This window comes from Podarcis melisellensis (assembly GCF_964234715.1).
Source record: "Podarcis melisellensis genome assembly, chromosome: 2".
Taxonomy (NCBI): Eukaryota; Metazoa; Chordata; class Lepidosauria; order Squamata; family Lacertidae; genus Podarcis; species Podarcis melisellensis.
The window spans coordinates 85,025,739-85,040,201 of record NC_138529.1 but is presented as its reverse complement, the minus strand read 5'-3'; the positions used below and the strand labels follow the sequence as shown (position 1 = coordinate 85,040,201).

The 14,463-nt window shown below is 44.6% G+C and overlaps 1 long non-coding RNA gene across 1 annotated transcript; it reads right to left on the bottom strand.

Annotated features, from left to right (window-relative positions):
- Positions 1–1,273: 1,273 nt before the first annotated feature.
- On the bottom strand, positions 1,274–3,608 carry LOC309363961. Its single transcript, XR_014165667.1, has 3 exons — positions 3,309–3,608; positions 2,567–2,681; positions 1,274–1,421 (listed from the first exon to the last, which is right to left on the bottom strand). It is a non-coding gene; the product is annotated as an uncharacterized lncRNA (long non-coding RNA).
- Between the last annotated feature and the right edge of the window lie 10,855 nt (positions 3,609–14,463).

The window sequence follows — 14,463 nt, the reverse complement described above, 5'->3', positions numbered from 1 at the left end:
GAACCAACAAATATTGAGCTACATACAGACAAAATGTTTACACAAAATGGCAGACAATGGGCAAAATGGCTCTAAGGTTTGAAGTGCCAGTTGCAAAGCTGCAGAAGAGAAAAATGGTTAGTTGCTGTAGAGTTGTTACACAGGTGACCCAAATTCACATTGTCTGGACTAAGAGCTTTTGTTCCTTGAATGGTTGCTAATGCAAAGATAAGTTACTATGGAGAGAGTTACTATGCAGTAACCAGACCGTATTCAGTTACTCTTTACAGGGCATCAGCATGCCATGACAAACAAAGATCTGCTCTCATGTTTTTCTTGTTCAGCATTCTTCTTACCCCAACTCAGATTTTTTAAAAATTGAATTAAATAGCTGTGCAATTTCCCTAGGTATAGATGGCCTATCAAACTGTTGTTCTGGCATGTATAGATTGTTCCGCACATTTCCTTTTCCTGTATTCTCTCTTTCCTCTTTAAGGACTGACTCTACCACTTTAACCCTTCCATTTCTAAAGAGTTTTGTCTTTCCCCCCTTTCTCCCCACCTCCAAATTGTAGTGGAGTGCGGTGAAGGATCATGAGCAGGATTGCAGCCAGGGAAGGAGGGAGTATTTTACAATCCCTCACTCATACAATGGTCCCAATGAATACCTTCCTCTGATTTGGGGGGTAGGGGAGGAGTATCTACCAATTTGGCTACAGAGTGTTCAAAGTTTGTAAGCAGAACAGCAATGACAGTAATCTGCATCCCTTGTAGATGAGTGAAATTAGCTTTGCTTATACTTTTCTTGCCACTTCATTGCACCTTTGTTTTTTTGCTTCTTCTCCATGTCCATGCTGATTGTGCACTAATTGCTCCTTTGAATCACATCAAATGCAATTAGTGCACCATCCACCCTAACCACAAGAAGGAAACTTAGACCCAAGTGCAGCTTTTGGAGGCCCCTGTGAGGGCCACCAGTGTCACTGGCAAAACTAATTTTGCCATCTGTGACACATCCTACATATGTGTAAACATACAGTGCTACCTCACTCCTGCTGGAGCAGAAGATACCTCTGACCATATGCATGATTTGCTTGCAGCCTGAACAACACACACACTCCACTTTGCATCAATTAGAAAATGTCATATTTGTTCAAAGAGTGCAGCATTGGCACTCAGTGGGTTAACAAGGCTAGGGAGGCAGCTGGTGCTTTCATACTGCAGCACTGAATCAAGCAACACAATTTCCAGGAAGATGAATATCCGTTACCAAGTAGCGCAGCAGAGCCCAAAGCCTGTTCAAAAGGTTTTTATTATTTTGTATTATTTTTGATGATGTGGTTTTATTACTTTCAATGAACTGGAGTCTCAAAGGTGCCGGCGAATATGGGATGCTGTAAAGCCGCACCTTGTAGGTTTGTTTCAAGATGCATCTGCCAGCGCTGAAAGAGATGAAAGGGGAAACTGCTTAGCAATGACCCCAGAGCCCAAACCCAGCTCAAGTGTTCCATGGGGCCTTGGCTGAAACAAAAGGAAGATCTGAACAGCTTGGACTGGGACAGGATGGCGAGGATGAAAATTACACAATTCATACTCTCCACTGGGAATAGAATTCCATTTCCCAAATACAGCATGTGACATGCATTGTGCACTTTTAAAAATGCCTTGCAAATATGCACAGACCTACAGACCCATGCGGTCTGAAAGAGGGGGTTGTGGGAACATATTTCTATCCATGGGTACCCAGAGACTTTTATCATCAGCCACAAGAGAAACAAAAGTAGTCAGAACTCGGTGAAAGGGCTGTTAGTTTTACACATTTTTTTATATCCAGAGGCTCTCAGAGCTGTTCATGCTAAAATTAAGCAATAAAACCAATGCAAAAATCTAAATAGGGACAGGGGAATGGTGGCCCTGCAGATGAAGTTGGATTACAGCTCCCACCAGTAATCAGGAACGATGGGAGTTATAGTCTAGCAATACAGTGGTACCTCTGGTTACGAACACTTCTGGTTATGCACGCTTCAGTTTACGAGCTCCACTAAGCCAGAAGTAGTTGCTCCTGGTTGAGAACTTTGCCCCGGGATGCGAGTGGAAGTCTCACGCCAGAGGCGTGCTTTCGCTAATGGCACCTCAGGATAAGAACGGTTTCAACTTAAGAATGGACCTCTGGAACAAATTAAGTTTGTAACCAGAGGTACCACATCCTAGCAAGAAAACAAGCAAACAAAAAGCAAAACAAAAAACCAGCAGGAGCTATTCATAACTGAAGACATCCAAATTACCTTCTGAATGAAATTGGGCTTCTGATGTAGAAACTGAGGCCAGAGCAGGGGTGCCAAATTGAATAATTTATTGGGGAGAGAGCAGATAAGCCCTGCCCTGCAATGCCCATCAACTTGCGGGGGACTGGCCACCTCAAATATTTCATTGGGGGAGTGAAGGGATCTCATCCCCTAGGAGTTAGCTCCTATGGGCCAGAGATAATTTGGTTTTCTTGTACACATGGTACACACACACATTTTTTCATACACTCACACCCTTGCTTGCTGAAGTAATGCAATCTTAGGAGCAGAGGACAACATACTATTTTTCTTTAATGTGGAGATAAGCCCTTCATCATCAAAGTGGTTGAGGAAAATAAAAGGAATTATGAGTGGTTGCCTGGAAACTGTGCAAGCATTTCCCCATTCTGTAATAACCTGGAAGAAATAAACAGGAAATGGATTAGCTAGCAGCTACCTGTGTGATTCTTCAAATCCTCATCTTGCCCCCTGCCAACTCCCAATTATTAAGCTTCCTGGAAGCACCAAGGCAGGTGTAAAGCTCCCGTGACAACGACTGCTGCTATTCTTGTCTGAAGAGACTGAAGATAACCTGGGATAGGGGTTTCTTTGTGAGCCAGCTGGCAATTCTTCTTGGAAGAGTTGAGTCCGGGGCCTGCCAGTTGCTAACCACTGTGTAAATAATAGCATGCATTCTGATATGGTTAGAGTTCATAATTCATAGCAAAAAAGCCATGATCTGAGATAGTAAAGAAAGATGTGTGGTTTACATGCCCTGAGATTACTTGCCTGGGTAAGCAAGAATTGTTGATTCAGGATAATATGACTGAATCAATAATCTTCATTAACTCTGATCACGCCAACCTGCAGATCTAAGGCTGAAGGGTTGCTTTTGTTACAGCAAGGTTAGAGTTCCCCTAAACATACCTGTTAAGTTCCCATTTTATCTACTATTGTTTTCTGGGTTTTGGAATAGATGAAAACAGGAGAAACAGCAAAGAATAATCTCAAGACACATGCTTTAGAGCTGTCAGTCCAAGTTACCTTTGTGGGATCAAAGTTGATAAGGTTCCCTCTCAGATAGGAAGCTTGAGATGAAATTCCCAAAGTCAGGCAGCAAATTAGTTGCAAAGCTCAAAGCACACTCCATGTCTTCTGAACCTCTGTGATGTATTTCAACCACCAAAATAGTCATTTTCTTCCATTTCAAAACAGGGCTCACAATGCTAAACCTGCTGGGGCAAGTTGACTCAAATTCATATCTCTGGAATTAAATTAAGACTCAGTATCGTTCCAAGCCCTGGAGCTTGATGGGAATGCACCAACCACAAGATGCAACTTGTATCAGAGGGTGCTTCCAGACAGTCACTCTTTAGGGATGGGATTCAGCCACTTGCCAGGAAATTCTGGCTGCACAATTAAAGCTGAGGTGGAGCTCTTGTGAAACCAACTCACTTCCCCAAACTTGCATCACCTTTTCTGGTAGTAAGCACAATCTTCACTACCCAAATATGTGACTGTAACATCTTGTAGTTTCCTGGTATGCAGCTTAGAACTCCCAGCATAGTGTAGTGGTTAAGAGCGATGGACTCGTAATCTGGTGAACCGGGTTCGCATCTCCGCTCCTCCACATGTAGCTGCTGGGTGACCTTGGGCTAGTCACACTTCTCTGAAGTCTCTCAGCCTCACTCACCTCACAGCGTGTTTGTTGTGGGAGAGGAAGGGAAAGGAGATTGTTAGCCACTTTGAGACTCCTGAAGGGGAGTGAAAGGCGGGATATGAACTCCAAACTACTACTACTACTACTACTACTACTACTACTCTTCTTCTTCTTCTTCTTCTTCTTCTTCTTCTTCTTCTTCTTCTTCTTCTTCTTCTTCTTCTTCTTCTTCTTCTTCTTCTTCTTCTTCTTCCCCTGAATATCCCTTAACTGTAGACTAGCATGGAGATGCCCCTCCAGGTTCCATGGACTACTTTTGCTGAGCCGGATCCAGATTTTAGGTTTTAAAGTACTTCTGTTGCTGCTGTAATAACATGAGCTCTGGGACTGCTGCTGAGTTCTTTCAAGTTGGAATTCAAATCATGCATGTGTTTTCTAAGACAATCTCTAGTGTGAACCTTGGAGATGCATACACTTTCTGGCTGTGCATATTTCCTCCTTCCTGCCTGGTGAACAAATTACTCACTGCAACTTGATAAATGAAGGAATTGTATAAACCCTCTTTATAGTTTACAGTTTTTCCGACTGCTTCGGTGCCATATGCTATAAATTCATGAAGCCAGTGTAGCGTGTAACAGGTTTTGTTTGTTTGTTTGTAAATGTTATTTATATAGTAATCCCTGCATCTGTATGCGCCTGGGTATGATATATGTATGCCCATGTATATATGGCTGCGTTTCAAAGGCATTCTCAGCAGATTCTTTCAGTGCCGTGCATCAAAGCCTAACAGGGTTGGATGGGAAGCATTTTTGCTCAACATCAGAGCCACTTAACACTATAAGAGAACTAAAGAATTTTAATCACCAGTGACCAGAATGGTAAAGAATTAAGTAATGCAACTTCTGGATCCCCATTCATAATAGTCAAATATATCTGTAAGAAAGAGAGAGAGAGAGAGAGAGAGAGAGAGAGAGAGAGAGAGAGAGAGAGAGAGAGAGTGTTTACATGCCAGGATTGAATAATCTAAATTGGGAAAAGCTATAGTTAATTTCAGCAAGATGAGATGAATTTAGATGCATCAAAAGGATGCTGGGAAGGCACCTTTTATAAAATGAGGCTACGAAGAGGAGCTGGAACAGTCTACACCTGGATTCATAGGAAGCTGGTGTGCTCAAGAGAACAGAACTGGATTTGGACTTTGCAGTTCTGGTTTCTTACCATTGGCTCTCATGGTAATGTCACACAGATTTGGTTTACCATCTGCAAAATGGGGGGGGGGTCAAAATTATGTTCTGGTATATGTAATATGTCAAAATAGTGATTAGGCAGGCAATCCATTCGGGTTATACTGTTTGTTTTTGTACAAATTGTGGGATGTCCAAAGCATCTCAACCCAAATTTGCTTACAGCATTGGTATCTCACCTTGCTTCTTCACCAGGTAGCGAGTTCCACAGAACAGGGGCTGCCACGCTTAAGGTTCTGCCCCTAGTGACAGCCAAACTTCAGGGGTGTGGGGAACCATTGGAAGTGCTCCATCAGAGAATCTCAGTGATCAAGGTGGAGTATAAGGAATCAGGTAGCCCTCTTGGGCTCAGGTTGTTTAGGGCTTTGCAAATTAATTCAGTCTGGCTGCTGCGTTCTGGACCAGTTGAAGCTTCAGGACCAGATACTAGGACAGCCCCACATAAAGTGCATGACAGTAATCAGACCAATACATGGTCCAATGTGGTCAGGCTGCCGTGGTCTATGAATGACTGTAGTTGGTATCCTGGTCAGAGCTGGTAAAAAGCATTCCTGGTCACACGGATGATCCTGTTGCTGCCTCCCCCTCTCCTTCCAACAGCAGTGACTCAGCCTTCTGCTACTGGGGCTACCAGAAGGCATTTTGGGAAAGTCTCTACTTTCCCCCAGAAGCCCAGAGTCAGCCTTGTTAGTACTGCTGTAAGTTCAACATGCACACAATTTTTTTTAATTGCTTTATTGAACTTTAAAAAGAAAAAAAACTAACATACAATCAAAGTTATCCATAACAAATAAACATTAAAAAATTGTCAATATCCATTACACTTTATCACAGTCTTCTTCTAGTTCTGTTGACTTCCTGCCAATTCCATCTAGCTTTGAATGTTTATTTATCTAGCACACTATTTGTATCTATTTTAAATAATTGCCTAGCTAAGATATTGTACTTTCTTAGTCCTGTTCAATGTATAACAGAAGTTATTCAAAAGCTGCCACAGATTTTATGTTGTTGTCATATTTTATATAATTTTAAAATAAACCCCATTTATTAAAAAATGCTTGGTCTGCATGGTCTCTTATTCTTCCTGATATTTTGGCCAGTTCTGCAGACTTCATTAGTTTTTGTTGCCACTCCAATTTTGTTGGTACCTTTCCTCCTTTCCAATTTGACGCTATTAAAATTCTTGCAGCCATTGTCGCATATAAACCCACACACAAAAAATGACGATTGGGAAAACTGGAGAAAGACGATACAACAGCCACAGTCTGCTTTGCGAAGCCTCTTATGGCACCCTACTGCTCAATTCAACAAACCATTTTACATTTATTTACTGTCTCCCTAGTTCATAAATGCCAGCTTTCCTTTATCAACTGTGCTTCATTGCTGATCTCTCTAGCAGCAGATAACTGTGGTGAAGCCAGGCACATATTATGGAGACAAGAATGGTCCAGATGTTGTTGGTCATGAGATCGGATCACGTAAAGCAGGAAGCATGTGTAAGATCATTACAAATTGACTGATTTTCAACACACATACACTGTTTCCAGATGCAGTTGCTATCCTGTGCTGCTCTGAAAAAGGAAAAAAGAATTTGCTGCATCCTCTTATTTTGAACAAAAGGGGAATATGCAAAAATAAGTACAGAAACTATACAAATAAATATAAAAAAATACAAAATATGCATACGCTCATATATAGAAAAGTATATAAATGCTCCCAAACTGCAAACGTTAGGCATGGTCCTATGGTGGTTTTCCAGACACAGAGCAATACTAGGTTAAAACAGATATTATGGACATGACCCTTCCTTAATATAATATGCTGGCACTGAGAGATCTCCACAGTGCTGGGATGAGGAACTTGTAGCTCTCCAGATGTCATTGGACACCAGTGCCCATCTTCCCTGACCAATGGGTGGGGTATATGGGAGTTGGAGTCTGACAACATCTGGAGTGGCACAGATTTTGTGTCTGTCCAACAGACATAGGAGCCAACTCCTTGGCCCCCACAATAAAATATTTGAGGGGGCTGCCCCCCAAGTTGATGGGCATTGCCATTCAAATGGTGTATGTGCACCCCATCTTCTGGTCGATTATGCAGGGCAGGGCTTACCTGCCCCCATCAATATTTTATTCAAGTTGGCACACCTGTCCCCAAACAAATGAAAGCAATAAATAATCACTACGCTCAGTGTTATATCTGGGAAGTAAAAGCATTTTTTTAAAAAAAAAATCACTTGCTATTTAGTTTAGATTTCAACTGACCTCATAACGTGTTTCAGCTTTGGGATATTGTTATCACTGCTCTTGGGTTGTTTGAGTGTTGGGGTGGAGAGGGTGTTACATGACTTTAATGTGATTTTTCATATTGATGTTGTGTGATTTTTGTCTTTAAACATTTGGCTGTTCATTGCCTCCAGCATTTTTATGGGAAAGGCATCTAGTTAATAGACTTGGCGGGGAATAAATAAATCAGTTTGTTTCTCTGGCTCCTCTTCTTCTGTAGGAATATTTAACACTGTTTCTTTTTTCTCTGTATAGGAAACTACACTTGTAGCATCATTGCAAGACACTTATTACAGCCGATAATTTATATGGCAATTTAAAAATTATGACTTTTACCCATGCGTCTTCAGAATAACCATGGTGCAAGATCAAGCATTGCAATTTCTGTTTTACATGCTGGAAAATGATGCAATGTTGTGTTTCATGCACAATTATTCTTTGAGACTACAGTTGAGAAAGACGACAACCCCTTTGATCTAAGCCAGTTTGTTTGCTTCCTGGACCATCCTGCTTCTCAGTGAGTACAAATGCTCCACAGGCAACTGAAGTAAAAACATAACAGCGCTTATGTTGTGCACATATTACATGAATCAAAGGCTTAATCTATGTCTTATGCAGAGTTCTGTGATCCTTTCCTCTACATTTTGTTTCCTTTTACTGCATCATGCTGAGCCATGGGCAGTGTGTATGGGATGGATGTTGGGAGGAAAGCAACCATGCTTGCAATACATTACCTGAACCAGTTGGGGGCGATAGAAAGGCAACCCATTCTCCCCTCACTGATTCCTCTTTAATTAACCACTTGCTGGTGGAGCAGATCACTTCCATTTAGACTTTACTTCCCCAAGTTAGTTGGTCCAAGCCAGTATGAGTATGACACAGCATGTGCTGGTGCTAACTTCTTGGCTCCATCCTGGCCACATGTCAGCCTGCACAGTACTTATAATGACTTTGTTTGCCATGTGTAATAAGTATGGTCTGAACCTCAGCATCAAAAAAACTAAGAACATGGCCACTGGTCCCACCACCTCCTGGCAAATAGAAGGGGAAGAAATGGAGGCAGTGAGAGATTTTACTTTCTTGGGTTCCATGATCACTGCAGATGGTGAGAGCAGTTAAAATTAAAAAAAATTAAAAGACGCCTGCTTCTTGGGAGAAAAACAATGACAAACCTAGACGCATCTTATAAAGCAGAGACATCACCTTGCCAACAAAGGTCCGCATAGTCAAAGCTATGGTTTTCCCAGTAGTGATGTATGGAAGTGAGAGCTGGACCATAAAGAAGGCTGATCGCCGAAGAATTGATGCTTTTGAATTATGGTGCTGGAGGAGACTCTTGAGAGTCCCATGGACTGCAAGAAGATCAGACGTATCCATTCTTCAGGAAATCAGCCCTGAGTGCTCACTGGAAGGACCGATTGTCAAGCTGAGGCTCCAATACTTTGGCCACCTCATGAGAAGAGAAGACTCCCTGGAAAAGACCCTGATGTTGGGAAAGATTGAGGGCACAAGGAGAAGGGGGCGACAGAGGACGAGATGGTTGGATAGTGTTCTCAAAGCTACCAACATGAGTTTGACTAAACTGGGGGAGGCAGTGGGGTCACGAAGAGTCAGACACAACTAAACGACTAAATAACAACAATAAACCTTAAGTTTTAATTTCCCCCTTCACCCAGCAGTCTTACCAGACTGTGCACACCACTGTAATATATTAACCAGCCACCTCCAATGGAGAGCAGTGTCTGGGGCAGAAGCAACGAGGAAAGTAGGACAGAGCAAGTTGAAATGGTCAGTGGGTCAAATTGCAAGGTTATTCACAAAAGTAATAGAATCACCAAGCAGGAACATAGGTCAGGGTTGGGTCCAAGGTCAAACCAGTAGCTCAGAGGCAAAGTCCAGTCTTATAAACAAATTTGTACATGGTTAAAGAACGACCTGGGGGTCAGGCTCAGAGAAGGAGAGCCAATCTGAATGCTGGGAAAAACAGAAGTGGTAACCTGACAAGGTTTTCATGTGTCTTTGGGCTCCTTATACGATTCCCTACAATGAGTCAATGTGTCTAGGATTTCAAGGTGGGACTTGGTTGGGAAAAAGAAAAGACCCAATGCCACTTCCGAACATCAGGAGGAGGGGGGGTTGCGGGCTCCCAACCCCGCCCACACTCCCGCGGAGCTGGCTCCAGCCTCGCGGGATGCAGGGATTCCCTCTATTAGCACACCCACCCCGCATCGCCAGCCAATCGGCTGGCGATGGGGGCGGGCCTTCAAGAGGCAACTTAAGGTCGGGGCAGCCCTTGGCTTGCCCTCTTTCTCCCTTGCAGCCAGATAGGTTCGGATCGCTTGTCCTACTGCTCCCGTCTTCACTGCCTTTCTTCGCTCACCTCTGCGCTTGAGTCGCCCACATCGGGGGAAGAGAGGCGCGCGCTGCTAGCCTTACATCGGGGAATCCCAGCCCCTTTCGCTGCCGCCACCCGCGTGCAAAAAAGGTCGCTTCGAGTCCCGGACCCGACGCTCCCCCGCACGTCGCCGTTCCCTTGTGAAAAGAACGTCCCTAGGAAAGAACGTCGTCAGTGAGCCGCTGCAGCGCTCACTGGAGGTTTTTCTTTATTGAAGCGGGAGAGGGAGGGGTTAGCAGGGGAGCTCGGAGCTGCTGGGGCTGGGAACTCTGTTGCGTTCGTTCCTTTCTTTCCTTTAAGTCCGCTGGATCTACCACGCTTTCTTTAGTTTGATCTGCTCCCTCGTGGGGGGGCTTCTCCTCGCTCGGCTCGGTTGGCTACTGGGTGGCATTTTTCTGTATTTAATCCCGCGGTGTCCGAGACAGACACAGCGCCATTTTCTGTTCCTGGCGTCCGGTTGCCCGGGTAACGAGCCGCACGGCCGCCATTTTGGGAGTACCACGTGGCCGCCCCGCCGCCCATCTTAACTGAGGCAATACTAGTAGGGAACCCAGCGACCCTAATCACTTCTCTTGTGGGCCTTGCTTAGAAATTTCGTCATATTGGCCTTCGCAATTGTGCTTGTTTTATTACTTTTAGCCAGCTTATTACTTTGACTCGATCCTTCCTCTGATTTTACAGTTCTTTCCAATTTTACTTCCTTGTCTTGCCGCTTTGTTTTGGTTACGCTAGCGTTGGGCGGTTAGCCAGCTTGGTTTTTTCTGTTATATTATTCCTCCATCGATATTACAGTTTTCTAAATATAATTTAGATTTTATTCTTTTCACCCTTATTCTCCTTTATTTTAACGCTTTAGTTGTTACCTCGCGTAGTCTCTTCGTTTCTTACTTATCCATTGATACTGCGGTCTTACATTTTATTTCTTTGCCGATCTTTACCTCTGCATTTAGCAAGCTGCTGTAGCAGGGAATTGGGACGTCCTCCCTTTACTTAACTTAGTTGCATTGTTCACTCCTTTTGGGTGGTTAGCAACATAGAATATTTGTTTATACTTTTCTGGAAAATAGTAATTAATAATTAGCAATTAATAAATATACATAGCAAAATATAATTATACATTTATATAATTTAAAAATAAAATAAAATAAAATAAAATAAAATAAAATAAAATAAAATAAAATAAAAGATAATTGAATAAATAAATAAATAAATAAAAGTAAAAAAAAAATAGTCATATAATAGCTTTAATAAATAATAATAAATAAATAATAATAAATATATATATATATAAAATAATAATAATAAAATAAATAAATAAATAAATAAATAAATAAATAAAAGGGGAGAAAGAGAGAGAGTAAAGATCAGAACGCGAGGTGAGGGGTGCTTTGAATCGCTTGATAATTTGGGGTAAGCTTATATTAGCTTGCGCCCCACGGCGATTCTGCAATTTGCATTCTAGTTTAACATGGAGGGCAACGGTAATCACCATGCACCTCAGCCTGGCAATATTTTAGTGCCAACGGGTCCTTGTAACCCCCAGGTTGTGGCTCAGCTTTTTTCCGCGCTGCAATCGTTTTATGCGCAATGCAGGACTCCTATAACTCCTTCCCCGAACATAGTAGAGGTGTCTCAAGATTGCATACCGGACACCCCTCCCAGTCAGCAAGGTCAGGATGGCCCCTCCACTAGCGCAGCTAGCTCTGAACAGCAGGCTGCCAGTAGGCCCAGGACTCGCTCGCAAGCTGCGCGTGCGCAAAAATCTAAAGCGGGCACTCAGAAGGGTAAGGCACCAGCGCATAAGTCAAGGGCCAATTCACAGAAGGCCAGGCCTCCAGCGGCCTCTAGCGCAGCACCACGTCAGGAGGTAATCGATGTTCCTAGTGTCTTTCAGGATAACCTTGGGCCGCAAAGCTCCTCGGAGGGGATATCATCAGATGAGGAGCTATCTCCCCAGCAGGCAGCGGCGACTGTTGATGACCCAGCCCCTCGCGATGGTGTGTCGCGAAGTGGGAAGCGGAAGGCGAAGAAGAAGCATCGTTCCAAGAAGAGCAAGAAGAAAGACACTTCTGATTCCGAGGAGGAGACAGGTACGTCTTCTTCCGACGGGGACAGTGACGCTCCAATGGAGGCATATTGGGGGGAAGGCGAGGACACAGGAGCCCCCTTGTGGGTCCATGAAAGAAGGGCCAATTCACACCGGAAATCCTTCAATGGCACTCTTGAGTGGAAGGATGGGGCCTTGGTACAGGATGTTAAAGTTGCAACCCACTGTGCCACCGACTTTATTTTGGGGAATCACCTCTCTAAGAGGAAGAGGAATAAGATATTGAATGGCGACTATGTTGACATGTTTTCGTTGATTCCTCCAACTCAAGTTAAGGGCAAAGGGGAAAAGAGGAGGTATTATGGTAAAAAGAGGTATAGGACCCCCCGGGTAGAGCGCACTTTCGAGAACTGGCTTAACGGGTATCAAGTTTTTATGGCAGTAGTATCGGGATGTTATCCCAAACGAGGAATGCACCTCGCATCTTACCTGGCGCACGTCAGGAGAGCCCGGGAGTTGGCTGGAGATGAGGCTGCTTTGGCGTATGATGAAGAATTTAGGAGAAATGCTTCCCAACTTTCTTCAACACGCTGGGATCAAAAGGACAACAACTGCTGGTTGGAGCATGTGGGGCCTAACATCGAAAAGAAAACTTCTGATACGCCAAAAACGGGTAAGGTGGAGCCCCAACGCCGGAGACAGTGTTGGGACTTCAACAGGGGGACCTGTCAGCGCGCCGCATGTAAGTACTTGCACGAATGTGATAAGTGCCTAGGCGGCCACCCCGCTATTAACTGCTACAAAGGGAAGCAGCAGCCCTTTCGTGGGGGCAGGGGTCACCTCACCCGGGGTAATCGAGGTGCCCCTGCCGGACCTTCAGGTCCAGCCCAAGGGCCGGCTGGAGCTAGATACTAACGTTTCCCTCAATCTGGCGTACTCCCCTATTAAATTGCGGCCTCTGAGATCACTATTGAAGTTGTACCCAAATAGACAAGCTGCCCACCTGCTGGATGCTGGGTTTTCACAAGGTTTCAGAATTCCTGTTGCGTTCACCCCCAATGCCGGTTGCCCCCCCAACCAAAAATCAGTTGTGGAAAGACCCGATATCGCTGCAAAAAAGATTCAAAAGGAGATTGCCGCCGGCAGGGTGGCCGGCCCTTTCGAGACACCTCCCATTGTTGACTTACATATTTCCCCCCTCGGTATTGTCCCAAAGAAGGCCCCCGGGGAATTCCGAATGATTCATAACCTGTCCTATCCCAAGGGAGCCTCAGTTAATGACGCCATTCCACAGGAAATGTGCACAGTAAAATACGCCTCTTTTGATCAGGCTGTCAGGCTGGTAAGGAGTTTTGGTAAGGGTGCCTTTTTGGCTAAATGCGATATCGAGTCGGCTTTTCGCCTTCTTCCGGTTCACCCAGATGACTATCGTTGGTTGGGTTTTAAATTCCAGGGAGCTTACTTTATAGATAAAGCGATGCCCATGGGCTGTTCTATCGCCTGTGCTGCTTTCGAGACTTTCAGCACTTTCTTGGAATGGGCCCTTAAGTTTAGGACTGGTGCTGAAGGGGTGGGTCACTATCTCGATGATTTTATTTTGGTTGCGAGTACTGCGGAAGAGTGCAAAACCCTGCTTCAGGCCTTTGAGTCATTAGCTAGGGATCTGGGGGTCCCTCTGGCCAGCGAAAAGACTGAGGGTCCGGTCACGACCATGACTTACCTGGGTATTGAACTCGACACTCTGGCCCAAACGTCGCGCTTACCAGCCCAAAAGTTGGCGGCCTTAAGGGAGCTTATTGGCCAAACGCTGCCTTTAAAGAAGGTCACACTGAGGCACATTCAATCTCTCCTGGGGCACCTTAACTTTGCCTGCCGTGTGGTTTCCCCTGGCCGTCCCTTTTGCGGCCGACTAGCAAAGCTGTCTGCAGGATTACGCTCTCCGCATCATAGGGTACGCCTTTCTAAGGCAGTGAAGGCAGACCTTCAGGTTTGGTTACAATTTCTGGATGAATTCAATGGAATATCCCTGTGGCAGGATAGCCTGGCCCTGCAGTCAGATTTCCAGGTACATTCGGATGCAGCCGGGTCCTTAGGTTTCGGCGTTTACTTTAGGGGTCAGTGGTGCGCTCAGCGCTGGCCTCCCTCGTGGCAAGGTAAACCAATACTGCGGGATTTGACATTTCTGGAGTTCTTTCCTATCGTTGTCGCTATTCACATTTGGGAGGCTCAGTTCAAAACCGCAGGGTCTGTTTCTGGACGGATAACTTAGCAGTTGTCTCGGTATTGAACAAGCAGTCGTCTCACTCTCCTAGAGTAGCGTCCCTTTTGCGTTATTTTGTCCTTACCTGCCTACGGTTGAACCTTCACGCTTCGGCCAAGTTCGTTCCTGGGATAGAAAATAACATCGCGGATGCTTTATCTCGTTTCCAGATGGAGCGCTTTCGCTCATTGGCGCCGGATGCGCAGCTGCAGCCGCAACCATTTCCGGAGCATCTCTGGAGTATTGGCAACGAGAAGCATTAAAGGGAGTATTATTTGCCCTGGCACCTTCTACCCTACGGTCATATA